General features: G+C 46.1%; 1 protein-coding gene across 1 annotated transcript in view; it reads left to right on the top strand.

The window, feature by feature from the left end:
• Positions 1 to 26,618, top strand: part of RAP1GDS1 (Rap1 GTPase-GDP dissociation stimulator 1) — a 160,363-nt gene that overhangs the window by 22,633 nt on the left and 111,112 nt on the right. The window lies entirely within an intron of this gene.

Here is a 26,618-nt window from a genome sequence, read left to right as displayed (position 1 = left end):
ATCATAAAGAGGTGGGTTTTGAGGGCTTGCTTGAATGTGTTGAAAGAGGGAGCAAGTCTGATGGGTGGTGGAAGGGCATTCCAGAGGGTGGGGGCAGCTCTTGAAAAAATCTTGCAGGCGTGCATGGGAGTGTGAAATGCGTGGGGTGGTGAGGCGAATGTCGTTGGAGGAATGGAGGGGGCGACCTGGTGTATACCTGTGAACATGCTCCGAGATGTAGGTAGGGCAGGTTTTGTGCACAGATTTATATGCCAGGCATAGAATCTTGAAACTTATCCTGAAACGGATAGGGAGCCAGTGCAGGGATTCACAAAGGGGAGTTGTGGATGCAGAGCGGTGCGAAGAATGGATGAGTCTTGCAGCCGCGTTCATCACTGATGGAAGGGGGGCAGTGCGTTTCAGGGGCAGGCCAGAAAGGAGGGAGTTACAGTAATCAATGCGGGAGATGATGAGGGCATGGATGAGCAGTTTGGTCGTGTCCGGGGTTAAGAAGGGGCGGATCTTGGAGATATTACGGAGGTGGAAATTGCAGGCTCTGGTGATGTTTTGGATGTGTGGGATGAAGGAGAGGTCAGAGTCCAAGGTGACACCCAGACAGCAGGCCTGGGAGGTAGGGAGAATGGTTGTGTTGTCGATTTGTGAGGTGGAAATCTGGGAGGGGTGCAGCAGCATGGGGTGGAAAGATCAGGAGCTCAGTTTTGTCTAGGTTAAGCTTTAGGAACCTAGCTGACATCCAGGAGGAAATTGCTGAGAGACACGAGGAGACCTTGTTTATGGTGGTGGATGAGAGATCGGGGGTATGGAGGTAAATCTGAGTGTCATCTGCATAAAGGTGGTAATTGAAGCCCAGGGAGGAGATAAGCTTGCAAATTGAGGAAGTGTATATGAAGAAAAGAAGGGGGCCTAGAACAGAGCCCTGGGGGACCCCAACTGAGAGGGGGGCAGGGGTTGAAGCGGAGCCATATACTGGCTATACTAGGCACTACCTACCCATTCTGGGCACTATACTGGCTATACTGGGCACTATACTGGCTATACTGGGCACTATACTAGCTATACTGGGGCACTACCTACCCATACTGGGCACTATACTAGCTATACTGGGCACTATACTGGCTATACTGGGGCACTACCTACCCATACTGGGCACTATACTAGCTATACTGGGGCACTACCTACCTATACTGGGCACTATATTAGCTATACTGGGGCACTACCTACCCATACTAGGACTATACTAGCTATACTGGTCACTATACTAGCGATACTGGGGCACTATGCTAGCTATACTGGGGTAACTACACTAGCCATACTGGGGCAACTAAACTCCCTATACTGGGTCAACTATGCTAGCTATGCCGTCGCACACCAGCCCCCCCCCCCCCCCCCCCCCCCCGTAACCCGCTGCGCACGACACTGTCCACTAGGTTGCGCACCCAATAGGACCTGACCTCAGAGAAAAATTTGGTCAGAAAGTGGTCCCCGGGCCAGAAACTGTTGGGGACCCCTGCTATAAAGGGATTCTACTGTATAAGGAACTAAAAAAAAGTTAGAGATGTTGGCGAACCGTTCGCAGGCGAATCTCTATGGGCCTGCACTACTTCTGTGTCGCCACGCCCCTGAGCAGCACGGCTGCGCCAGGGCGCCGGCGCGCGTCCCCGATCACAAGCCGTACAAGCCGTAAAGCAAAGTCCCCGATCACAAGTCACAAGCCGTAAAGCAAACAGCAAAGATTGGCATCTCACCTAATCAGGCTGCAACTGAAATGAAACCAACAGAGGTGTGTAGTAACCCCCCCCCCCCCCCCCCCCTGGGCCTAAATACACACCTTAAATACGAATCAGATGCAAACTATGCACTAAACCCTAAACTAGATACATTGAGTGCAGCGGGCCACAAGTAGACATACATTTTTGGACAACAGAAGGAAATGGCAGTGCTTCCAAATGCAGGCTGCACCCGAACTGACCAGCTGCATAGATGTGCAGAGCCCAATACACAGGGAGATTATACAATTGCATTCAAAACAGATGCAGCAAATGAAGGACGTTAGCTTACAAAAACAGTTTGTGTGCAGATTGTTCAGTACTATTTATTTTAAAGGGAACCTAAACTGAGAAGGATATGGATTTTTCCTTTTAAAATAGTACCCGTTGCCTGAATCTCCTGCTGATCTTGTGTGTCTATTACTTTTAGCCACAGCCCCTCAACAAGCATGCAGATCAGATGCTCTGACTGAAGTCAGACTGGATTAGCTGCATGCTTGTTTCAGGTGTGTGATTCAGCGACTACTGCTCCAAAGAGATCAGTAGGACTGCCAGGCAACTGGTATTGTTTATAAGGAAACATCCATATCCCTCTCAGTTAAGGTTCCCTTTAAGTATTTATATAGCGCAGACATATTATGCAGCGCTGTACAGAGTATATTGTCTTGTCCCTCAGAGGGGCTCACAATGTAGTCCCTACCACAGTCATATGTGTATGCATGTATCGTAGTCTAGGGCCAATTTTTTTTTTGTTTGTTTTTTGTGGAAAGCAAATTAACCACCCTGGTGGTATTGACGAGCTCAGCTCGTCCAGGAAAAACTTGCTGAAAGCGGTATTGACGAGCTGAGCTCGTCAATACTGCCAGGGAGATTTATTGTTTCTCTGCCCCGCCGGCTGCACTTTTCCCTCATCAGAGGGATTCCCCAGGATGGCTGGATGCCTGTCAGCACGCTGTGGGTAGCGATCTGTGCTACCCACAGCGTGCAGAACTAGCATCCAGCCACCCTGGGGAATCCCTGTGCAGCCATCGGAGCAGAGAATGTGCTCAGCAGCATGCGGGATTCCCCTTCTGTGCTGCGGGTGGCTGGTGCGGGGATCCCCTCTGTGGGGGGGGGGTGTCCCCTGCTGTGCTGCGGGTGGCTGGTGCGGGGATCCCCTCTGTGCGGGGGGAGGGTGTCCCCTTCTGTGCTGGCTGGTAGTGGCCGGTACCGGCGGGGATCCTCTCTGTGGGGAGGGGGGGGGGGGGAGGGGGCATCCCCGTAATGTGCGTGCGGGTGACCCTGTAGTGTGTGTGTGGGGGGGGCGGGTATCCTCCCTATGGGGCGAGTCTTGGCCGGTCGGGGACACCCCCTTCTGTGCGGGGGGGGAGGTGGGTGTCCCCTTCTATGAGAGCTGTGGGTGGCCTTTCCCTCCTCCCTCTCTGTTCCCCGTGCCCTCCTCACCCCCGATCCTGTGTCCCCCCCCGTCCCGTGTCTCCCCCCTGTCAGTCAAAAGCCCTGCTTTACTCACCTGAGGGCTTTCTCCTGCGCTGGCCGAGATGCACACCCTCCATCTCCATCGCCGAAGTCCCGGTCTCTGTAATTACAGTACGCGGCTTGGTGACGTCACCAAGCCGCGTACAGTAATTACAGAGAACACGAGACTTCGCGATGGAGGAGGAAGTGCGCCGCTTCCGCCGCAGGAGCAAGCCCTCAGGTGAGTAGATCAGGGCTTCTGACGGGGGAGACACGGGATTGGGGGGGGGGGGGCACGGGGGATCGGAAGGGATGGGGGGAAGAGGAGGGAGAGGCCACCCACAGCCCTCATAGATGGGGACACCCACCTCCCCCCACAACAGAAGGGGGTGTCCCCGACAGACCATGACTAGCCCCCATAGAAGGGAATATCCCCCACACACACAGAAGGGCCACCCAGCCACCTGCACGCACAGTATGGGGATCCCCCCCACAGAGGGGATCCCCACCGGCCACTACCAGCCAGCACAGAAGGGGAGCCCCCCCACAGAAGGGACACCCGGCCAGAGTCAGGGGGCATCGGGGGCAATGGGGGGGGGGGGGCAGAGGCACCCGCAAACCTGGCTCCCTATACATATGACTCCCTACACCTGGCTGCACATCTGTCTCCTATACACCTGGCTGCACATCTGTCTCCTATACACCTGGCTGCACATCTGTCTCCTATACACCTGGCTGCACATCTGTCTCCTATACACCTGGCTGCACATCTGTCTCCTATACACCTGGCAAACATCTTGCTCCCTATATACCTGGCAAAACATCTGGCTAAACTATTCCTGGCTAATACATCTGGCTAACTACACCTGGCTGCACATCTGGCTAACTATACATCTGGCTAACTATACCTGGCTATACATCTGGCTAACTATACCTGCTATACATCTGGCTAACTATACCTGGCTATACATCTGGGTCTTATACTCACCATTGGCATGCTGATCCCTCGTCGCGTACCTCTGATAGCTTCCCCGGTGCCTTCTTCCATGTCCCTTGGCGGATTTTGCTTCTCCCTTGGAGATCACATGTCCCCCGTCGATCGGCGTTGATGGAACCAGTGTCACACAGCATCATCAAAATCTCGCAGCAAACACTTTTTTTTTTAAATTTAATTAAATACAATAACCTGTATTGAATTCAATACAAAAAAAAAAGATTGCAAAAAAAAAAATTGGTTGAAAATTATGGGAAATTAATTGAACCACTTTTTGCACGGAAATCCTGGGGAAATAGAACGCCAGGGTGGTTAACTTAACTGTATGTTTTGGAATGTGGGAGAAAACCGGAGTGCCTGGAGGAAACCCAGACACGGGGATAACATACAATCTCCTTGCAGATGTTGACCTGGCTGAGATTCGAACCGGGAACCCAGCGTTGCAAGGCAAGAGCGCTAACCACTATGCCACCGTGCTGCCTACTAGACCCTTCCACCACGATGAGGAGTCCCCACGACAGCTACAACAAGAAGGGATCCCATGGTGAACCGGAGGAGAGATGCTCCTCACGTGGCTGCTGCAGACTGGTGCTCAGCCCTGTCAGTCATGGCTGCCTCGAAGTGACTGGCTCTGACAATCTCCCGGGCGGGAACACTGTGCCATCATTTGGTGAATCACTGAACTCGCTTAATAACTAGACTCTTGTCCGGCTTGCCATGGGATCCCTTCTTGTTTCAACCACAGCCTGCCAAATGCCGCCGTGGCAGAAGACCGCTGCAGGTATCCGACTCGTGCTGTCAGGGGACTGAGCGGGAAACAGGGACAGAGGAGGGGACCTGAGGGACACAAGAGGTACTAAGGTGACATGAGGTACAAGAAGACATAATAATTAGGGGGAGAAGCTCCACAAGACGCCCCTGCCCTATGGACGCTCCAGGTTTAGTTTATTTTCTCCCAGATTTTTGTCTAAACACGTCTTAAGGTTCGGTGCTTCTTATGGTTTGAAAAATACGGTATGTTCCACATTCTCATCCTGCCCATATTCTGCCTTCCTCCTACACAACATACTGATCTCCACACTATATATCAGAGCAGGGGAGCTTGTAGCCAAAATTAGGCCTGGACAAAATTCACATGTGGCCCTCTTGACCCGCACATCTCCCCCAGAATGCAGCAATAGGTGCCAAAGCCCACCTTCCCTAATATAGCTGCATTAGGTAGTTCCTTTATTCCTTCTGGTGTGGTGTGTTTCCATGTAAATGTCCAAACTAATGTTTTTGTTTATTGACTTTGGCGAAGCTTAAATTGCAGTCTCGAATTTCCAAATGTAACCGACAATTGGAAAATGCAATCCTCAGTTTATATTCTGCTTTATGTCCATTGGTGACATGCTTATATACTTTGTGTCTGCTATTTCCTTATTTCTACACCATAATAACTATGGAGTGAAGCACAGAAAATAGAGAAGCGATTTTTTTTTTTTGGGCCACGCACACGAATTAAAAAGTAACACGTCGGCACATGATTAGATGTTTGAATTAAGTAGAGTGAAAGATCTTTGCTCTTCACTGCATGTCTCCTTTTGTAAATCACCTCCAAAGTATAGGTTATGTGTGACAACTAAGGGAACTTTCTGTACTGCCTGCTCTATTTAATTCAGGCCTTTTTCCTCTTTATTTTTGTACCATGAAATCATTGTGAAGACTTTGCAGTATTTGTCATGGTGTATGATCTCATCATAGATGTTCAGTATAGGTTATGGAATTTGTGGTTAGGCTTGAGTAGAAGTTGTCATTTTGAAGAAATGTGGATCATCTGTGGCTTTGCTGAGTAAACTGTTTTTTTATTGTACATAGTGAATATATATTTTTCCCTGGGAGTTTGGTGGAGTCACAGTTTTGTAGAATAGTTTTTTGCAAGCTGGACTGGTAGCTATTGGTAGGCCGCAGGAATGTGCCTGTTCTTCCTCTGCAAGAACTATAACGTGCACCTTTTTAAAGTGAACCCGAGGTAAAAATAAACTGATGAGATAAGCAATTGTATTTAGCCTCCTGCTCCTAAAAATGACTTTTAGATTTCCCATGGTTTTATTTTATATTTAAACATTTACAAAGTAAAATGAATGTTTTGTTGTCTCTGCTCAGTGGCAGCCTATTACCGTAAGTGTCCCTGAGTGAAAATACATGAACTATTGACTTTTTTTTTTTATCTCTCCCTGCACTCAGAAGTTGAATTCTGCCAGGAAAACATTAATGGCTGTAATTTGCTCATCAGTGAGGTTTACTATATTGCCGATAAGGTACCGAAGAGACAGAAGCGGTCACTTCCACGCTTAAAAATTAACTCTTTTAGGCAGCAAATTAAAACAAGTAAACGAGCCTGGTTATTAATATGCTTTCAGTGTACTGCCTAGAACATTTTTAATTTTTTACACACAACATTTTGGTGGCCGAAACGTTGTGTGTATTTGTTACTATGGTACAAGAAAAATAGCTATAAGTGCTTAAAATCCAGGTAGAGACCCAGTCATCCTTTCTTCCCCGGGTTGTAGGTGCGATTCTGGGAACTAGGCTCCTCTTTAAAATTTTACTAACCTAGGGACACGCACGCACGCACGCACACCCGCTGTCCCCCTCCCTCCAAAAGCTCACTGACTAGACTAGTTTAGGACTACTGTGCATGCTGTTACTATTTGTGCTCTAGCCACTGAGGGGTTCACTTAGATCATTGCTGTGTTGAAGAATCCTAGTGTATCCCATGGTCAGCTTCTGGACTAATGACGGCAAGTTGTCCTCCAGTATTTTTTTTTTAGTAGCATTCAAATTTCAAGAGGTTTCCTGTGCTGCTGTAGCTTACACCCCCAGAACATGAGGTCCACCTCCATGCTTCACAGTCCAAACGACTTTGTGCCAGAGGTTTATTTTGATGCTGTTTGGCATGTTGTAAGTGGGCTGTCAAAATAAATGCTTTTTTCTTGCAATTCGACTGTGCAGCCTATTTTTGTTCAAGTACCTCCTTATTGAGCATCTTGAAACAGCAACAGCACTTGTTTTCAGAGAAGCCTGTATTTCAGCTGAAGTGACTTGTGGGTTTTTCTTGGCAGCTTGACAAATGATTCTGGCAGTTGTGGGTAAATTCTTAGTTGTTCTGCCCGACCATAGCTTGATAACAACAGAACTTCCAACTCTCCTCTTTTTATCAGAGTTTAAATGCTGCTGTCAGGCATTTTCAGATCCTTGGATATTTTTTTTTCTATTTCCAGATTTAAGCTTTGTACATATACGTACGATGGTCCAAAATGGATGACTGACTCTGCCTAAAATCTAGCGTGTGTACAGCAGCCAGCAATCAGTTTTAAATGGATCGAATGGGCTGAGAGCTTTGTTCCCGCCACTCACTTGCCCACTATGTGACATCACTACCATGTTGCTCTGTTAGCCCTCCAAACCCCCACCCCCTTGCATAGCAACAGAACACGATGCTAGCCTAACATCTAGTGGCAAGTCTATACAGTGTCAGCTCTGCAATGTTTCCCGAGGGAATGTGTACCAATCCCTGCCGGGCGACAAGCCTACAAGGCTTTATACAATTTAATATTTTTCTTAGGCCTCGTTCACAGTGGTGTGTGTTGGTGCGGCACAACGGCCGCTTTTTAATACTGCACAGCAATTCACCACCTATATAGAAAACCACAGTGCGGCGAATGCGTTGCGGTACAACGGCATGCTATATGGTAACATACTGCATACCAGGGCTGTGGAGTTGGAGTCGGAGCAATTTTGGGTACCTGGAGTCGGTGGTTTCATAAACTGAGGAGTCGGGAGTTGGATGATTTTTGTACTAAATCCACTGCCCTGGTAAGTATTTGACTAAGGCGTCGGAGCCATTTAGGGTCCCTGGAGTCGGAGTTGGTGGTTTCATAAACTTTGGAGTCTGATGATTTTTGTACCGATTACACATCCTTGCTGCATAATGGTACGTTACCACAAAAACTTGTGTATTTTATCAGCCCCAACATACAAGTGTTTGTAATCTTTTCACAAGCACATTTCTGTCGGTTCAGTGATTTAACCAGTTGAGGACCACAGGTTTATACCCCAGTAGTGACCTGGCGATATATTTTTTTATTTATTTATATATATTTTTTTTTTTTTTACAAAGCTGCCCACGGCAGCTTTAATAGATTGCTGCAGGGCCATACAACTGAGCACACAAATGAATCTTGTCCCCTTTTCTTGCCACCAACAGAGACTTCTGTTGGTGGCATCTGATTGCTACTGCGATGCTTGTTCATTTTTTTTAATAAGTGTCTACTTTATTTGAATATCCCCCCCCCCCCCCCCCCTGAGATCCAATCATGCTGATCACCTCTCATAGGCATCAGCTTGTGAGCCTCTCCTGGGGACAGCTCAGTGACAGTGCTGCTTCCTGTACAGCGCTGCACTAGATCGCAGCGCTGTGCATGTAGATAAAGTTTTGTTTTGTTTTTGTTCTTTCAAACCTGTGGCCACCTCTCTCCTCCTGCAGGGAACGGGCACTGAGCGTGCGCTTGTTCCCTGCAAATTTCACGCATTGCGAGATGACGCAATCCTGAGTTAGGCGGTCCCAGGAGAGCCACTCTGCGGCTGCAATTCTTGGTGAAGCAGTCTAAGAGTGGTTAAAAAGGCACACATAATTATGTGCTAGTTTATTGCTTGCTTTGAGCACACGCAGCAAAAAGCTTTTTGCACAGTTACTTCTGTCAATATTTCACATATTGTGCCAGGGTATGTAAACTTTTGAGTGTTCCTGTGTGTATGCACATATGGGTGTTCTCCCCAGAATTTTTTCCCATCCGGGCACGAAAAAGTAGCCGGGTGGGGCAAGATGAGAGCATGCAGGGCCGGTGCTTTTCTGCACAGCTCTGCTTCCAGCAGAGGAGGTAGTGAGCCGATGACAGCCGGGTGCTCAGCTAAACTAGCTGGGTGGAGCACCAGGCAAAAAGAGCCTGGGGAGAACACTGCAAATTAATACTGTATATTACCACTATATATTTACTTTTTATTTTGGGTGTTTGGAATATGTTGATGTCTCTGACACTATTTATGTTCTGTAGTCTCTCTGATTTCAGGAAGTACTGTATATGGAGGGGGTTTGGTTATCTATCAAACATTTACATATGCATGGGAGTCATTGAAAAATTGGGTGGAGCCTTGCAAGCACTATACTGTATAAGTGCCTAGTCTCGCTTCATCCAACTACATTATTAACTGGGAATGGAATAATAAAACAATTCCGGATATTGACCGGTTTAAGTGATGGTGTGCACTTTCAAAAGTCCACAATCAACTCAACAGTCTTTGCAGATTTTAGGTTGCGCTTGTTGTACTTACACCAATTGCAGATTTGCTTCATCTCGCAGCTGTAGAGTGTTCACCATCTCTGTTGATAAGCCAAGAATGGTGGTATTGTCCGCAAATTTAATGGCCTTAACCGAGTCAGCAGATAAGGTACAGCTGTTTGTATACAAGAAGAACAGGATCTGGGCCAGTACACACCCTTGCGGGGCACCAGTATGTGTGGCTCTATTCGGGGAGAAACAGCTGCCTAGCTTGACTAGTTGTGTCCTGTTGGTGAGGAAGTCCTTGATCCAAGCGTAAAGAGGTTAATCAACACCACCTAGCATTGGTGTCAGGTCTGTTGAGATGCTCCATGATGAAGGCCAGGCTGATGTTAATGGCATCCATCTTCTATGGACCTATTAGTGCTGTATGCAAATTGAAGTTGATCTAGTAGGGTGTCAGTGGAGCCCTTCAGATGGGCACAGTTTTCCAATGATGTTCATCATGGTTGGAGTTAGGTCAATGGGCCTGTAGTTGTTGAAGTCTGTGACTCCTGGCTTTTGGTGGACCTTTTGAGGCAGGAGGGAAATTTGCCCTCCCTCAGGTTCTCAAGCAGATAGAAGACACACCATCTGGGCCAGAGGCATTCCTTGAGTTTAGCTTCTGGAGGTGCCTTAGTATGTTTACCTCCTGGTCTAATACTGGTGCCGAGAGGACGCGGTAAGTTATGGGAGAGGTGGAGACGCTTTAGGTGCAGCTATCTGATCTCTTGGATGGTTGGGTTGGTTCTCAAACCTACAATAGAACTTGTCATTTTTTAGCTAGTTCGAAGTTTGTGGGTGCATGTTAAAGGACTTCCGAGGCCAAATCTAAAAAAAAATTAAATACCTGCACCGCATTTGAAGGCACGGAGGACGCCGTCTGTTTTCTGTAGCGTGGATCAGGGGGAGGCACTAGAGCTGCGCAGCCGCACTCGCAGCTAAGCGGACTGCGCAGCCGCGGCCAGCTCATGCGGCCATGTTTGTGGAGGCAGGAGAGCCAGAGCCTGTCCGGGGGGCTATTGAGCGGCGGGGACGCGGCGGGACGACACGGAGGGCGCGGACGGCGTCCTCCGTGCCTTCAAATGCGGTGCAGGTATTTAACTTTTTTTTTAGATTTGGCCTTTAATGAGGCTTGTGGCTGCTCTATGGCCTTTCCAGACATTCTGTGAGTTGTTGGACAGATGGTTGAGGCCCAGCTTGTTGGAGTAGTCCCTCTTTGCAGCTCTAAGTTCTCGCTTAAGGGTGTTCTTGGCTTCTTTTAACGCCTCTGTTGTGCCAGACTTATGCGCTTCTTCCTAGATTTTCTGGAGCCAATGTAGCTTGCCGTTGAACCAAGACTTGTTATATGGGTAGACCTTGAAGGTCTTTGTGGGTATGCATGAATCCTCGCAGAAGCTGATGTAGGAAGTGACAATCTCTGTTGGTCCGTTCCTCTAGGCAGGCTGCCTTCAGGGCTGACCAGTCAGTGCTGTCAAAGCAGACCTCGATCAACCTGGGATCTCTGTCATGATGTCAACCGCTGGTAAATAGCAGTACGAACAGCACCGCGGTCGAATAGTACATGGGGTAGCTTTAGGAGAGTAACCTCAAAAACCCATTATAAACTAATGATGATCCACATGTTCTTGCTGGCAAATTATCTATTGCTGTATTGAAGTCTTCATTTTTGAGCAGTGACCAAGCGAAGATTAGGAGATACCATGTGCTTTGACAATGTCCTAGACAACATTGTGTCAAGTGTTTGAGAAAACACGAATGCCATTATATGCTACCTACAGTACTTTCAGATACAGCCCCATGCCTTTTCTTTTCTTTGAAGTAAACATTCATTCCTAAGCAATACTAATTTGTAAGTTTTAGCAAAAAATCTGGCTATTGGGATCCCCTGCCAAATCCGTCTTTCTCTAGTTTTGTTTCTCTTGCTTTTATTTTAGAAAACCATAAAATGTTGAAGCTGAAAAATTGTGTTGAGCAGCTTAAGTGCAAAATGGGAGCTTAACAAGACATACAATATTATATTGGTATAGGCTTGTGAAATCTTTTATTGCAACACAAAAAAAAATCTTATGTATTTATAACTTTGAAAGCATCTCCATGCTTCATATTTGTTCTTTCAGACATATATGAAATATGCTATTTTGTGCTTGTTAGAGCTGTGTACAGACTGTACCATTAGAGAAAAGGCAATGTCACAACATAGCTCAACTGTGATTATAGTTATTTTGTCTCTTATAAGCCTTAAAAGCAGCGAAAGATCAGACTAGCGTAATAAAATAGAACTTTGGCTCTGCAGTGCTGCCAGATCTATATACACTTGAAAAGAGTTTCTCTCCTCTTATGTTTTATGATTTATTATGTCAGCCACAGCATTCTCATGCCATTAAGTTCAGTTTTCCAACTCTAATGACCAGTTCAAAGCCAGCTTCCATCCACAGACCTATACTTATTTCTTATGGTAAATGTTTAATTGTAAAAATGTGAGGAGGAGGATATGTGAAATGTCTTAACCCCAGGAAGTCTGCCTTCATGCTTTTAGTCCTATAAGCTGTTACTGTAACTGAGGCAAAGATCCTGGGGAGGGGGGGGGGGGGATGAAATCCTTTCATGGGTACTGAATAAACACTGGCCCAGGGAGGTAATTAAATTTAGCCTACCAAAGCCTCAAGCATTTGAGCAATTAACCAACTGACAGCTAATTGGTAGCTGCTAGCTTTCATAGTCAGTTTCTTTTCCTTTTTGAGTTGGCGGTCATGTTCAAGTTCAGACACAGGGTATCTTTTGCTCATGATGACAAAGTTGTTGTTTTTTTTCCTGGATATGCATGTTTGTGTTGAAATCTTGATAAATGCATCTCATTATCATGTTAAAGATTAGTGTTAAAGAGGGATTGTCAGCCACAAAATCAAGTTCCATTTGCCCACTACTGTGTTCATTGTGTAGCCTGGAACCTCACCCTGCAATGTAAGCTCTATTCAGAAATGTTTCTGCTGTAATAAATGTTATGAGTCAGACTGGCTCTATTCTTGCCATCGCCGAAGACAGAGAGGGAAGCTTGTCATCTCCCCTCCCATATTCCTGCTTTTCACTGATTGGCTGAGTGCAGTTCAGTGTGGGCTGAAATATGATCTCTATGCCTGTGCTCTTGTGTTTACAAAGCAAGCAGCTATGGTAGGGATTCTAGGAGGAAAAATAAAGGGTAAGGGCAGACATGACATCAGTATTAGCTTCAGTCAGAGGGAACTAAAATGGCAAATGCTAGGAACAGAAGTCTCTTTATTTACTATATACCTTATATACCCGTGTATAAGCCTAATTTTTTCAGCACAAAAAATGTGCTGAAAAGTTACCCCCTCAGCTTATATGCGAGTCAGTGGAGCAGAACGGATGGTGGAGCAGGTTTTGTTACTGGAAGAGGAGTGTAAGGATCATGCACTAGTGATCCTGCTTTTGCCAGCTCGCTCCCTGCTGTGTCCGTGGCCCCATCTCCTGCAATATGGTGAGCAGAGTGCACTGCTCAAGACTACCTGTGTCCCCTGGCTTGTGGATTAGAGATTGCCAGCAATGTGTTAGTGGTGCAATGATCAGGGATTCTTCCTGTGTGGCAATCGCTTTGCCTCATATCTATGACACCATCTTGTGGCATCTTGAGACACAGCTGTATCATCCTTGGAGCACATCTGGCTATGAGTAGAGGGGATGACTTGTACTGGGGGCACATTTGGGTACTGTGGAGAGGGCTATGCTGGGGGGGGGGGGGGGCTTATACATGAATCAATCACTTTTTTTCTGGTTTCTGAGGGAAAAGTGGGTACCTCGGTTTACACGCGGGTTGACCTATATGCGAGTATGTACGGGTAAAATGAATTGAAATCAAAAAGTGGACAGTACAATACATCTGTTATGTAAGTAGAGAAAGTAGTTATCTACTTTAAAAATGTGGTGTGTTTTTTTTCCTGGCATAGTATAGCTGACCCTGCTGCTGTAGCCTCCCTGGTGGTATGGACGAGCTGAGTTCATCCAGCAAAAACTTGCAAAAAGCGTTAAAGGGAACCAGAGAGGAAAGAAACAAAAAAAAAAGGAAAGCTTTTATACATACCTGGGGCTTCTTCCAGCCCCATAAGCCTGGATCGCTCCCACGCCGCCATCCTCCGCTTCCTGGATCGGCGGTACCGGGTCACGTCCGGCGGACGCGGCCAATTGTCCGCATCACAGGGGCTCCCTCCATACCTGTAACGCATGCGGCTGCGCAGTAAGCAGCCTCACGCGTACGTGTATGGAGGGAGCCCCGTGTGATGCGGACAATTGGCCGCGTCTGCCGGCCGACTGGTGGCCATGACGGGACCCGGTACCGGCGGATCCAGGCAGCAAAGGACGGCGGCGTGGGAGCGATCCGTGCGTATGGGGCTGGAGGAAGCCCCAGGTATGTATAGAATCTTTTTCCTGGGGCCTCTGGTTCCCTTTAATGACAAGCTGAGCTCGTCCATGCCGACAGGGAGATTTCCTGTTTCTCTGCCCCGCCGGCTGCATATTTTTCTCATCAGAGTGATTCCCCAGGATGGCTGGATGCCTGACTGCACGCTGTGGCTAGCGATCTGTGCTACCCACAGCGTGCAGAACAAGCATCCAGCCACCCTAGGGAATCCCGGGGCAGGGCATGTGTGGGGTTCCCCCTTGTATGCGGAGGCTATGTGGGCGGGGGGGATCCCCCTCTGTGCGGGGGGGGGGGTCCCCTTCATTGGTGACTATGTGGGTGGGGGGGGAATGCCCCCCCTGCGGGTGGGGGGATCCCCTTCAATGGTGGCTATGTGGGCGGGGGGATCCCCCTTCAATGGTGGCTATTTGGGTGGCCTATCCCCCTTCATCCCGATTTCTCCCCCCCCCCCCCCGTCTCAGCCCGTTGAGTAATTAGGTGTACTCACCTGAAGGCTTTCTCCAGCGACGGCTGCGGCGTACACCCTCCTCCATCTCCGAAGTCTCGTTCTCCGTACAGTAACATTACGAGACTTGGTGACGTCACCAAGTCTCGTAATGTAACCCCACATAGCCACCATTGAAGAGGTGACTATGTGGGTGGCTAAGGGGTAGCTATTCAATGGTGGCTATGTGGGCGGGGGGGATCCCCCCACCCGCACAGAGGGGGATCCCCCGCCCACATAGCTACCATTGAAGGGGATCCCCCCACCCACACAGAGGGGAATCCCCCCGCCCACATAGCCACCATTGCAGGGGATCCCCCCAACCCGCACAGAGGGGGATCCCCCGCCCACATATCCACCATTGAAGAGGATCCCCCCACCCGCACAGAGGGGGATCCCCCCACCCGCACAGAGAGGGATCCCCCCGCCCACATAGCCACCATTGAAGGGGATCCCCCCACCCGCACAGAGGGGGATCCCCCCCCGCCCACATAGCCTCTGCATACAAGGGGGAACCCCGCACATTCCCTGCCCTGCTGGCTGCCCAGGGATTCCCTAGGGTGGCTGGATGCTTGTTCTGTACGCTGTGGGTAGCACAGATCACTACCCACAGCGTGCTAGGATGTGGGGGGGTGGGGGGAGACATCTGGCAACCTATAAATCTTGCTAAACACCTGGCTCACTATATACCTGGCTAAACACCTGGCTCACTATATACCTGGCTGCACATCTGGCTCACTATATACCTGGCTGCACATCTGGCTCACTATATACCTGGCTGCACATCTGGCTCACTATATACCTGGCTGCACATCTGGCTCACTATATACCTGGCTGCACATCTGGCTCACTATATACCTGGCTGCACATCTGGCTCACTATATACCTGGCTGCACATCTGGCTCACTATATACCTGGCTGCACACCTGGCTCACTATATACCTGGCTGCACACCTGGCTCACTATATACCTGGCTGCACATCTGGCTCACTATATACCTGGCTGCACATCTGGCTCACTATATACCTGGCTGCACATCTGGCTCACTATATACCTGGCTGCACATCTGGCTCACTATATACCTGGCTGCACATCTTGCTACGTATACATCTGGGTCTTATACTCACTGCAAATATAGTATTAACCGGTGAACAGGTCCTTGATAAATTAGTTCACCCAATTAAGGGGAAGGCAGGTCTCTAAATTCAATTTTCATAGCACAAAAAAGAGTGACCGCCACTCAAAGAACTATAAAAGTACAAAACTTTATTCATCAATATAATTCCAATCCCCAGCTAATTCCCCAGATCTATTGCCTTCCCCCCCCCATTAAAAGGCTGCATAGACTATCGTAATAGGAGCGCTCCTGAATGCACACACATCAACAGTTACACCACATGCACACAATCTTGATCGGCCGATCTCAAAAGACTGATATCATGTGGAACCTATGAGGCTGCATTTAAATGTCCACTTCAACTGGGCCCAGATACAACAGTTCGTTTGATACCTTGATCTTCAACAAATCACAAAGAGCACCAGGTAAAACTTCACAGACCATAGTCCATTCTTTCAACCACTTAAATGTCCTGATTCCGCCTTATTGTAAGCCAGCGGCTAATAGATCAATAACACTAGCCTTTTCCAGCCACTGTGTATCAAACCCAGGCACTTTTAACACGGATTCCTCTTCTGACAGCCACTTTGTGGTAACAGAAGCCTTTGCCTTTTCCTTCAGAATATAGTAACTCACGGTTCCGTCACGGTGTCCCGCGACACCAGGTACCCGGTTCGTGTGGCCCAGATTGCGGACATCAAACCTCCAGCATGTGTAAAGTCAAGGAGCGTCCCGTCAGCCATTCGCAGCTTGCCACGCCCACATACGCGTTACGCCCACATCACGTGGGCTTCTTCAGTGTGATGACGCTGTGGATAAACGCCAGTGGGTGTGCTCTCCCTCTTAAGCAATTGCTCAAGCCAAGCCTCATTCTGGTTCCCGGAATCCGTGATTCGACCCGTGTTCATGGCAACACCTCTTTTGCAGCCAAGCCTCATTTTTACACCGCATCAAAGCAGGGAAAATGCCTCATTTCTGCCCTAAAAACGCCTTGCAGCCTAGTAGTGTGTTGATCCAGCGCGGCCAATCGGTCCACCATTTATGCTTACAGGTGACTTTTGCTGGGCACAGTTAACCATAGAGCCTCATAGTCCCAAAAGATTGTCGTATATGCTGATTCTAAAACAAAATAGACATGCTACTACGATCCAATTCATCTTTTGACAGCAGCACATCCATTTCTCCTTAAAGGGAAACATATCCTTTTACACAGCACAACCATCCACATGCGATTTTTCAGCTACAATTAGTCACTTTTTATATACAGGCAAAAAATCAACCAGGTTTAGGTCAGAGTTCCCGCACATTCCCTGCCCTGCTGGCTGCCCAGGGATTCCCTAGGGTGGCTGGATGCTTGTTCTGTACGCTGTGGGTAGCACAGATCACTACCCACAGCGTGCTAGGATGTGTGTGTGGGGGGGGGGGGGGGGAGACATCTGGCAACCTATAAATCTTGCTAAACACCTGGCTCACTATATACCTGGCTGCACATCTGGCTCACTATATACCTGGCTGCACATCTGGCTCACTAGATACCTGGCTGCACATCTGGCTCACTAGATACCTGGCTGCACATCTGGCTCACTAGATACCTGGCTGCACATCTGGCTCACTATATACCTGGCTGCACATCTTGCTACGTATACATCTGGGTCTTATACTCACTATTGGCGTGCTGATCCCTCGTCGTGTACCTCTGATAGCTTCCCCAGTGCCTTCTTCCATGTCCCTTGGCGGATTTTGCTTCTCCCTCGGCGAGCACATGTCCCCCGTTGATCGGCGTTGATGACAACAGCGTCATCAACATCTTGCAGAAAACACTTTTTTTAAAATTAAATCAATACAATAACCTGTATTGAATTCAATTTAAAAAAAAAATTAATTGCAAAAAAAAAAAAAATGGTTGAAAATTATTGGAATTTAATTGAAACACTTTTTGCACAGAAGTCCTGGTGAAATAGAACGCCAGGGTGGTTAAGGGACTTACAAGTGGTTGGTGACACCAGTGTCCACCATACAGACTGATGCTGTGTATTGCACATAGTATAGTGGCTCATAGTATAGTAGTAGTTCTGAAGATTGGGACCTCCATAGGCAATTTTGCCTATGGCGGTCCCAATCTTTAGGGGATTTTTAGGCAAAACAAGTGTTCTATATTTGGCTATTTTTAGTATTCTTATTTTTTTTTTAGTTCACCTTATAAAGGTGCCCATACACGGTACAATAAAACCATTTTGATTTTCCTGTTTATTCTACTAAAACAATCAAATTAAAGTTTAAAAGAATCCTTTTTTTCGATCAAGAAAAAAATAATCGATTATCTTTTTTTTTTTCCAATGATAATCTCATCGGACATGTTGGAAAAATCTGTTTGACTATTCCGTTAGATCGAATGAACAAAATTATCTAATCGAAAAAAAATGAAAAAATTGTACCATGTATGGGCACCATAACTCTCACTTACACCATATACATTGTCCAGAATTGTCTGACTAGTCGATGAGTGCCTGCTATTGAATCAAAATAGGGCCTGTCCATGATACATTTAAAACATAGGTGCCCACACTTTTTGGGCTTGTGAGCTACTTTTAAAAATTAGCAAGTCAAAGTGATCTACCTCTGTACAATTTTAGGAGCACAATAGTATTTACAGAATAGAAAATGTAGTGGGGTCAAGATCTACCATGAAGGCCTTCGCGATCTACTGGTAGATCACGATCTACCTAATGGGCACCCCTGATTTAAAATGTATAAAAATATATGGTTAGGTCCATAAATATTTGGATATTTTATCTTTACGCAAAAAAAAAGATAAAATCACATTTGAATATATGTGACCAGAAAGCGCAGACTGCTAGCTTTCTCAAGCTTGTGGGGTGTTGTTTGGGTTTCTTTTTAAGGCCATGTTCACAAGAGTGTCCTGCAATATCTCGCACAAATGCTTTTCTGCAAGTGCAGTATTTTTACAAACGACTGGACTGGCGCTGCGCTTAAACAACCAACACTAACGTAGAGTTCCCCCCAAAAAACAGACATCATGTGCTAACCCCCCCCCCCCAAAAAAAAAAAAAGTTAGGCAGAGCTTCCAAAATAAATTTGCCCCTGCTTTCATACAATGCAGAGTGCCTCCTAATCACGGGTGTAGTGTCCAGAAAAATGAACTGGTCCTGAATAAAATGCTTCCCAAAGAAGTTAAGCAGCGTCCCCATAACAGGTAGAGTGCCCCAAAATAGCAAGCACACTGCCCCACAAAATATGCATAATGCGCCCCCCCCCCAAAAAAAAAAGTGTCACTGATATAATAGAATAAAATCGTTGAATGTTGCCACACCAAAAGTTCTGCCAAACGATTTAATAAGGTGCCAAGATGAGGATTCTCTTTTTGACACCTCATTCGATTGTTATGCAGAACTTTTGGTGTGCTGACATTCAATGGTTGTCTTCATTTAAGCACAGTGGAGTACACCGGTGTTTGTCTGAGCACCCAGTTGCATTATTGATTTATACCATACAGTGTACACAGTAAGAGATTTGCCTTATCTTCCCTGATAAAATAATCCGGCAGAGCCCCAAAGCATTGCTGTTCACTGGTTATGGACTGGTGTGACAAAAAAAGCAAACTTTGATTTGTTTTGACTGGTCTGCCATAAGGGAAGATAAAGATATGATAAATTGATAATTGCTTTGCTGGTTGGGCACATGAGTAGTCAATTGATTTGGTTTGCCTGTGGGGTAAATTGGAAAGTGACGCAGCTTCAGGATCATACACTATTGAGACCAGATGAGAAAATGAATCCTGAGGATCAGTCCTTTTAGGGGGCTATCAGAAGACTAATGGATGGTATACTGAGACCGGAGTGGTGACACATGACTCCAAGATATTGTCACATTATTTGTACGATGAAGCCCTGCTAGCTCTTCCGATTGTCTTAGGTTTAGGGTGTTAGGGTTTGGCACCACCAGGGCGGGCCTTAGGGTTTAGCATCACCAGGAAAGGGTTATTTGTGAGAGTAGGGTTAGGTTTAGCCATAGTAAAATATCAGTAAATATTACCGATATTTTACTATCAAAATGCAGTAGTGGAATGTTGCTAAGTTTAGGACCTGAAGCATGATATTGCCAGGTACGCAGGGTGGTCTTCTGCCACTTCTGTCCCACTAGTTAATCTCGACTTGATTTTCACTGGTAAGTCTAAAAAAAAACCCTCTGGTTACCACATTGACATGTACGCAGTGTCACCGTTCCAATGCATGGTTACCCATAGCAATCAAAATGCTTTATCAAGCAGAAAATCTGTCTGTTTTGTGTGTAGCCAGCTTCAGAATTAGTGTGAAGTGGCTTTTTCAACTTGGAACAATCACATGATAAATGTTCTGTGCAGAAAGCCTCACTGCTTTTCTCAGATAGTCTTCTGACTAGCATATAAATGAGAAAGCGCCACGAAAGAAACACGGTTGTTTTATCAACCATTTATTTTGCAGAAATGAAGGCACGGCGTTGCTGGTTACTCTTTCGTGTTATTAATGCACTACTGATTTGGCGTTTCAGTCATTTTTTCTTATTATTTTATTATTGACTTTCTGCAAATTTTGTGCCTTAAAAAGAAAAAATCCATTGTTTCGTTGTAATAGTTTTCTCGTGTGTGTGTGTGTGTGTGTGTGTGTGTGTGTGTGTGTTTTTTTGTTTGTTTGTTTTTGTTTTCTTTAGAATAGGTGGCAAGAGGTTTTAAAGGACACCGGAACTAAGAGGCATATAGAAGCTGCCATATTTATTTCCTTTTAAACCATACCAGTTTCCTGGCAGTCTTGCTGATCTCTTTGGCTGCTGTAGTTTCTGAATCACACCAGAAACAAGCATGCCACTAAGGACCGTTTCACACTGGCATTTTCAAGCCAAATGGATGCGGTAAAGCGGATCTGGTCTCTGCTTCATCAGATCTGTAAGGCTTTTTCACATGGGCAAATGGATCTGATCATCGGTCAATCAGATCAGTTTTCAATCCTTTACCACTCTGGTCTTCCAATGAGCGGGTGGGTGAGGGGAGGGTTCACTTACCCAGGCTTCCGTCTTCCTACAGTTGCGTCCCAGGTCAAGTCACATAACTCTTCCTGCAATTGCGAGACACCTCTCTTCCTGCAATTGCATCCCAGGTCACATCACGTGACCACCACACTTCCTTCTCCAACTCGGAAGGGGAATCGCAGTAGTCACTTGGCGCGACGTGGGACGCAACAGGAAGATGGAAGCCTGGGTAAGAAACCCTCCCTCACCTGCCCGCTCACACTTGCGTCCCTGCAGACCCCCACCCCCAGTGCAGCGTCCCCCAAGACCAACACCCCCAATGGAACATCCCCACATCCTCCCCCATACATATTGCACTATTTGGGCTCCTGTTGTCTCAGTGCTTTCTTTCAAGGTGTAGAATCACCTCATCACTACTTCAATTTTTTTTTCCACCGACTCTCTTCATATGGCACCAGTAATCGTCCATGTTATGGGAATGCAGCCAGCTAATCAATTGATACAAATTTGACACAATAAAGGAATCTTTGAAAATCAACCATGATGTCCAAAATGTGTCAGTAAAAGGTTTTGTCAGATTAATAATTCCTCCTGTAAATGACAGCGACAATGGCAAGAAGGTAATTTATAGTGCATTTTACTCTGTGACATATGTACAGTGTTCTCCCCAGAATTTTTTCTAGCCGGGTGGCATGAAATAGTAGCCGGGTGGCATGAAAAAGTAGCCGGGTGGGTTGAGATGAAAATGCAGGGCAACTCTGCTTACAGCATAGGAGGAGGTGAGCCGATGACAGCCGGGTGGTCACCAAATCTAGCCGGGTGGAGCACCCGGCTAAAAGAGCCTGGGGAGAACACTGTATGTATATCTTATATGTAAGTTTACACATGTATTTTGAATTTATTTATTTTTTTCAATATTGGCCCTTTAGGGAAGGTCTGGTAAGCCTAAAAAAAAAATCCACTTACCTTGGGCTTTCTCCAGCCCCTGGCAGCCATCCTGTGCCCTCACTGCAGCTCAGCTGGCTCCCGGTCTCCTCCGGTGCAGATACCGACCTTACCAGGTCGGCATCTACTTGCGCTCCAGCGTGCGGCTCACTGAGTCGCACTGACGTCATCTGGACTGTACTGTGCAGGCACAGAACTACTGCGCCTGCGCAATATAGTCTGGATGATGTAAGCGCAACTCCTGAAGGCTCTAATGTTTTCAAAAGCAGAACTACTGCGCAGTACAGTCCGGATGATGTCAGCGCGACTACATGAGACGCACGTTGGAGCGCAAGTAGGCCTCTTTTACTGGCGGGGAGCAGAGCTGCGGCGAGGGCACAGGACGGCTGCAGGGGGCTGGAGGAAGGCCCAGGTGGGTGAATTTTTTATTTTTAATGTTCCTGAACATATGGTTGTTCATAAAGTAAACTGGAGATGAAAATAACCTGATGACATAAACAACTGTATCCTCCTACTGTATTAATGGGTGGCTTCAAATCGGGAAACATGAGACTAACACAAGAAACTAAGTTTATACATTGGTTCAAAACTGTACAAGATGGTTTAAACAAGGACTCCAACTTCTTGTGCTGGTACGATGGGTTTTAAATGCCACAGTTCTTTTAATTTTAATTTTTCTATCTTTTCATTCATTTTTGTGCCATATGCTGTGTAAGATGGAATTCACTGTCACTATTCATTTTATTTGCTTTCAGGTGCTGGCTTTAAATGCCACAATTCTCTTAAGCTTAGAATTAATGGTGCATGTAACCAGGCCAGTTACCATTTGAATTCGGAATTTACGATGTCTCTTCATCACCAGAGTCTGCTTTATGTCATGTTGAGGATTCTATTGATCTTATCAATTTAGATAGGATGCCTGGGAAAGCCTCCTCAGTAACAGTTAAGGCATCTAATTACATTTATGTTTGCTAAAGAATGTTTCTCCTCTATATGTCAGTGTATATAAGCTGTGTTTTTCAGTTCTGGTCAGGAACCAGTCCGACGAAGGCTTTTTATAAGTCGAAAGCTCACTGTTTATCCATCTCTAAGTTAGCCAATAAATGGTATCATCCTGATTCAAAACTTCTTGCTTTTACTCATGGCTAACACGGTACAACACTTTACTGCTTCTACTATGCTGAAAGATACCGCAATGTACCGCACATTCCTGGAACTGAAAAAAGACCTAAAGAAACTTGCACAGCTGGACAGCGACCTCTTTTTCTTGACTACAGGCAAAAAGGAGAACCTTATACCACAAGGACTGAGGATACAGAATCCCACCCTGCATACATACAATAGCAGGTTTGCAGAACAAATCTGCAGGAGGAGCTCGGAGAGAGTACGAAACAACCTAATAAAAATCTGCTATAACCTGAAGAGGATTGTGAAGGACCATATACAAAGTCTGAAATCATCTTTAACTGATGACCCCACAGGAGCATGGGAACAGCTACAGACCTTTTATAGGAAATTGCAGAGGATCTTAATTAAAAACAAGAAGAAAAAACTTCAGAGACTCAAAATAAAGAGTGAACACTTGGATACCGCAGCAGCAGAGAAAGAGCAACCCACAGGTGTCATTAACCTTTCCTCTTATCAGGCCACTGAAGCTGAAATGGCAGTACTGTCCAAAGGCCTGTCATTTTGCCCTGCAAAGCCCATAGACAAGATTGCACTCTGTGGTGATATGGAACAATTCTTCAGGAAGCTACGTCTCAAGGAACACTACTATGACAAGGAATCTTGCAACACTACTGATAATGAGCCAACACACACCAGATCCACAAAAAAACGCGGATGGACCCCTGCAGCTGGAAAAAATCCTACCCTGGACAAATACATCAACAAATTTAGACGCCAAATCTCTGACAGGGTTCTGAATAAAAGAAAAACACTGGCTCATAACATAACATTGCAAGAGCAACAAGCTATCACATCCCTTAAGGAGAATAAGGACATTATTATTAAGCCAGCGGATAAAGGGGGTGCCATAGTCATCATGAACACCGGTGACTATATCCAGGAGGCGCAAAGACAGTTGTCTAACACCATGCACTATGCCAAATTACAGGAGGACCCAACAAAAAGGTACAGGATGGCACTCAATAGGATGGTAAAGAAATTGCCCGTAAACACCAGGCTTCATGTACAGACTCTTATCCCGGAAAAGCCGAGAACCGCCTGCTTTTACATGCTTCCCAAAGTCCACAAAGAGGGGAACCCAGGCAGGCCCATAATCTCAGGGAATGGAACTCTCACAGAGAATATCTCAGGGTGGTTGGAAAACATTTTGAAGCCTCTAGTCTGTAAAAGACCCAGCTACATACAGGATACTACACACCTACTGAACCAACTGGCAGCCATTGGCCCAGTGCCTGAAGGCACCATTCTTGCCACTATGGATGTAGAGTCTCTGTACACCAACATTCCCCACAATGATGGAATTGCGGCCTGTCGCAAATATCTTCAAGGTTTGGGCACACCTATAAACTCAATTGCTGGACTAATGAGATTCGTTCTCGCACACAATTATTTCACTTTTGGGGAGGACCTCTATTTGCAGCAAATGGGAGTGGCAATGGGCTCACGGTTTGCACCACAGTACGCAAATCTCTTCATGGCAAAGATTGAAGAAGAATACCTGAATACTTGTCATATAAAACCCATGGCCTACTTCCGTTTTATCGACGACATCTTGATCATCTGGTCTGCAAGTGAGGAGGATCTTGTCCAATTTCACAGGAACTTCAATGCTTTCCATCCCACAATCAAACTGAAATTGAGCTACTCTCACAAGGAGATTAACTTTCTTGACACCACCATATACATCAGAGAGAACAGCTTACAAACGTCCATGTACCGCAAACCGACGGATCGTCCCACATACCTCAGGTATGACAGTTTCCACCCCAAACATATAAAGAATTCCATAATTTACAGCCAGGCAATAAGATGCAATCGGATCTGTTCTGACAAGGATGACAAAGACAAACACCTGGGTTACCTGAAGAAGAATTTCATAAAACAGGGATACAATCCTCTAATGGCTGAGACCCAAATCAGGAAAGCTAACAACATCCCTAGGACTCAGCTCCTGGAGTACAAGCAGAGCCAGGAAGAGAGCCGTGTCCCACTGGTAGTAACCTACAACCCACGCTTGGAAATCTTAAGAAAGGTTGCAAAAGAACTTCATCCTGTTCTACACAAGGATCAGAGACTGAAAAAGATATTCCCTGAACCTCCCCTCCTTGCGTTCCGACAGCCACCCAATCTTAAGCAGATGATAGTGAGGAGTGCCTTAAATAGGCAAGAACAGAATGGAACATTCCCCTGCCGAGGGAAAACATGTGGGACCTGTGAATACATCCATTCCACTGACAGGATACTAATACCGGGTACACAACAGGAATACAAAGTACAAGGCACCTTTTCCTGCGACTCATCTAATGTGGTATACCTGATCATGTGTGCAAAATGCCCCAAAGGAATTTATGTGGGAGAAACAAGTCAACCACTGCGGGATCGCATGACACACCACAGATCCACTATTAACAGCAGGAAAAAGGATATTACAAATTATACTGATCTCCCAATACCAACACACTTTTGTTTACCTGGACACAGTTTAAGCGATTTTCGCGTCACTGTATTAATAGGGGGCTTCAAATCGGGAAACATGAGACTAACACAAGAAACTAAGTTTATACATTGGTTCAAAACTGTACAAGATGGTTTAAACAAGGACTCCCAACTTTTTGTGCTGGTACGATGGGTTTTAAATGCCACAGTTCTTTTAATTTTAATTTTTCTATCTTTTCATTCATTTTTGTGCCATATGCTGTGTAAGATGGAAAAAGGATATTACAAATTATACTGATCTCCCAATACCAACACACTTTTGTTTACCTGGACACAGTTTAAGCGATTTTCGCGTCACTGTATTAATAGGGGGCTTCAAATCGGGAAACATGAGACTAACACAAGAAACTAAGTTTATACATTGGTTCAAAACTGTACAAGATGGTTTAAACAAGGACTCCCAACTTTTTGTGCTGGTACGATGGGTTTTAAATGCCACAGTTCTTTTAATTTAAATTTTTCTATCTTTTCATTCATTTTTGTGCCATATGCTGTGTAAGATGGAATTCACTGTCACTATTCATTTTATTTGCTTTCAGGTGCTGGCTTTAAATGCCACAATTCTCTTAAGCTTAGAATTAATGGTGCATGTAACCAGGCCAGTTACCATTTGAATTCGGAATTTACGATGTCTCTTCATCACCAGAGTCTGCTTTATGTCATGTTGAGGATTCTTTTGATCTTATCAATTTAGATAGGATGCCTGGGAAAGCCTCCTCAGTAACAGTTAAGGCATCTAATTACATTTATGTTTGCTAAAGAATGTTTCTCCTCTGTATGTCAGTGTATATAAGCTGTGTTTTTCAGTTCTGGTCAGGAACCAGTCCGACGAAGGCTTTTTATAAGTCGAAAGCTCACTGTTTATCCATCTCTAAGTTAGCCAATAAATGGTATCATCCTGATTCAAAACTTCTTGCTTTTACTCATGGCTAACACGGTACAACACTTTACTGCTTCTCTTATTCCTAAAAATGACCTTTTTTTAAAAAAATATCCAATGGTTTTATTTTATTTTGAAACATTTACAAAGATCTAGGCCTCGATTCACTAACCGGCGCTAAGCCGGTTAGTTTGTGGGCGCAAACCACAGCGTTAGGTGGTTAGCGCCCACAGGACCACCCACATCGCGTGCAGTGCGGCTGGCCGGTAATAGTGCGTGGTGCGACGAAACGCTAGCCTGTAAACGTTGCAACCGGTGTGCCCGAAAACGGCGCATCGGGTGGCCACCTGAAGCGGCGCATCGATGCACTGTTTCCGGCCAGCCGCACTGCGAGCAATGCAGCTTTGCGCTGCTAATGCGCGCAAAGCTACATTTTGGGCATTATGTGGCTTTTCACTCTGGCGCTAACACTTAGC

This window comes from Hyperolius riggenbachi, chromosome 1 (genome assembly GCF_040937935.1).
Source record: "Hyperolius riggenbachi isolate aHypRig1 chromosome 1, aHypRig1.pri, whole genome shotgun sequence".
NCBI classification, from domain to species: domain Eukaryota; kingdom Metazoa; phylum Chordata; class Amphibia; order Anura; family Hyperoliidae; genus Hyperolius; species Hyperolius riggenbachi.
Note: the sequence above shows the minus strand (reverse complement) of the source record. Positions and strands in the feature narration are given on the sequence as shown.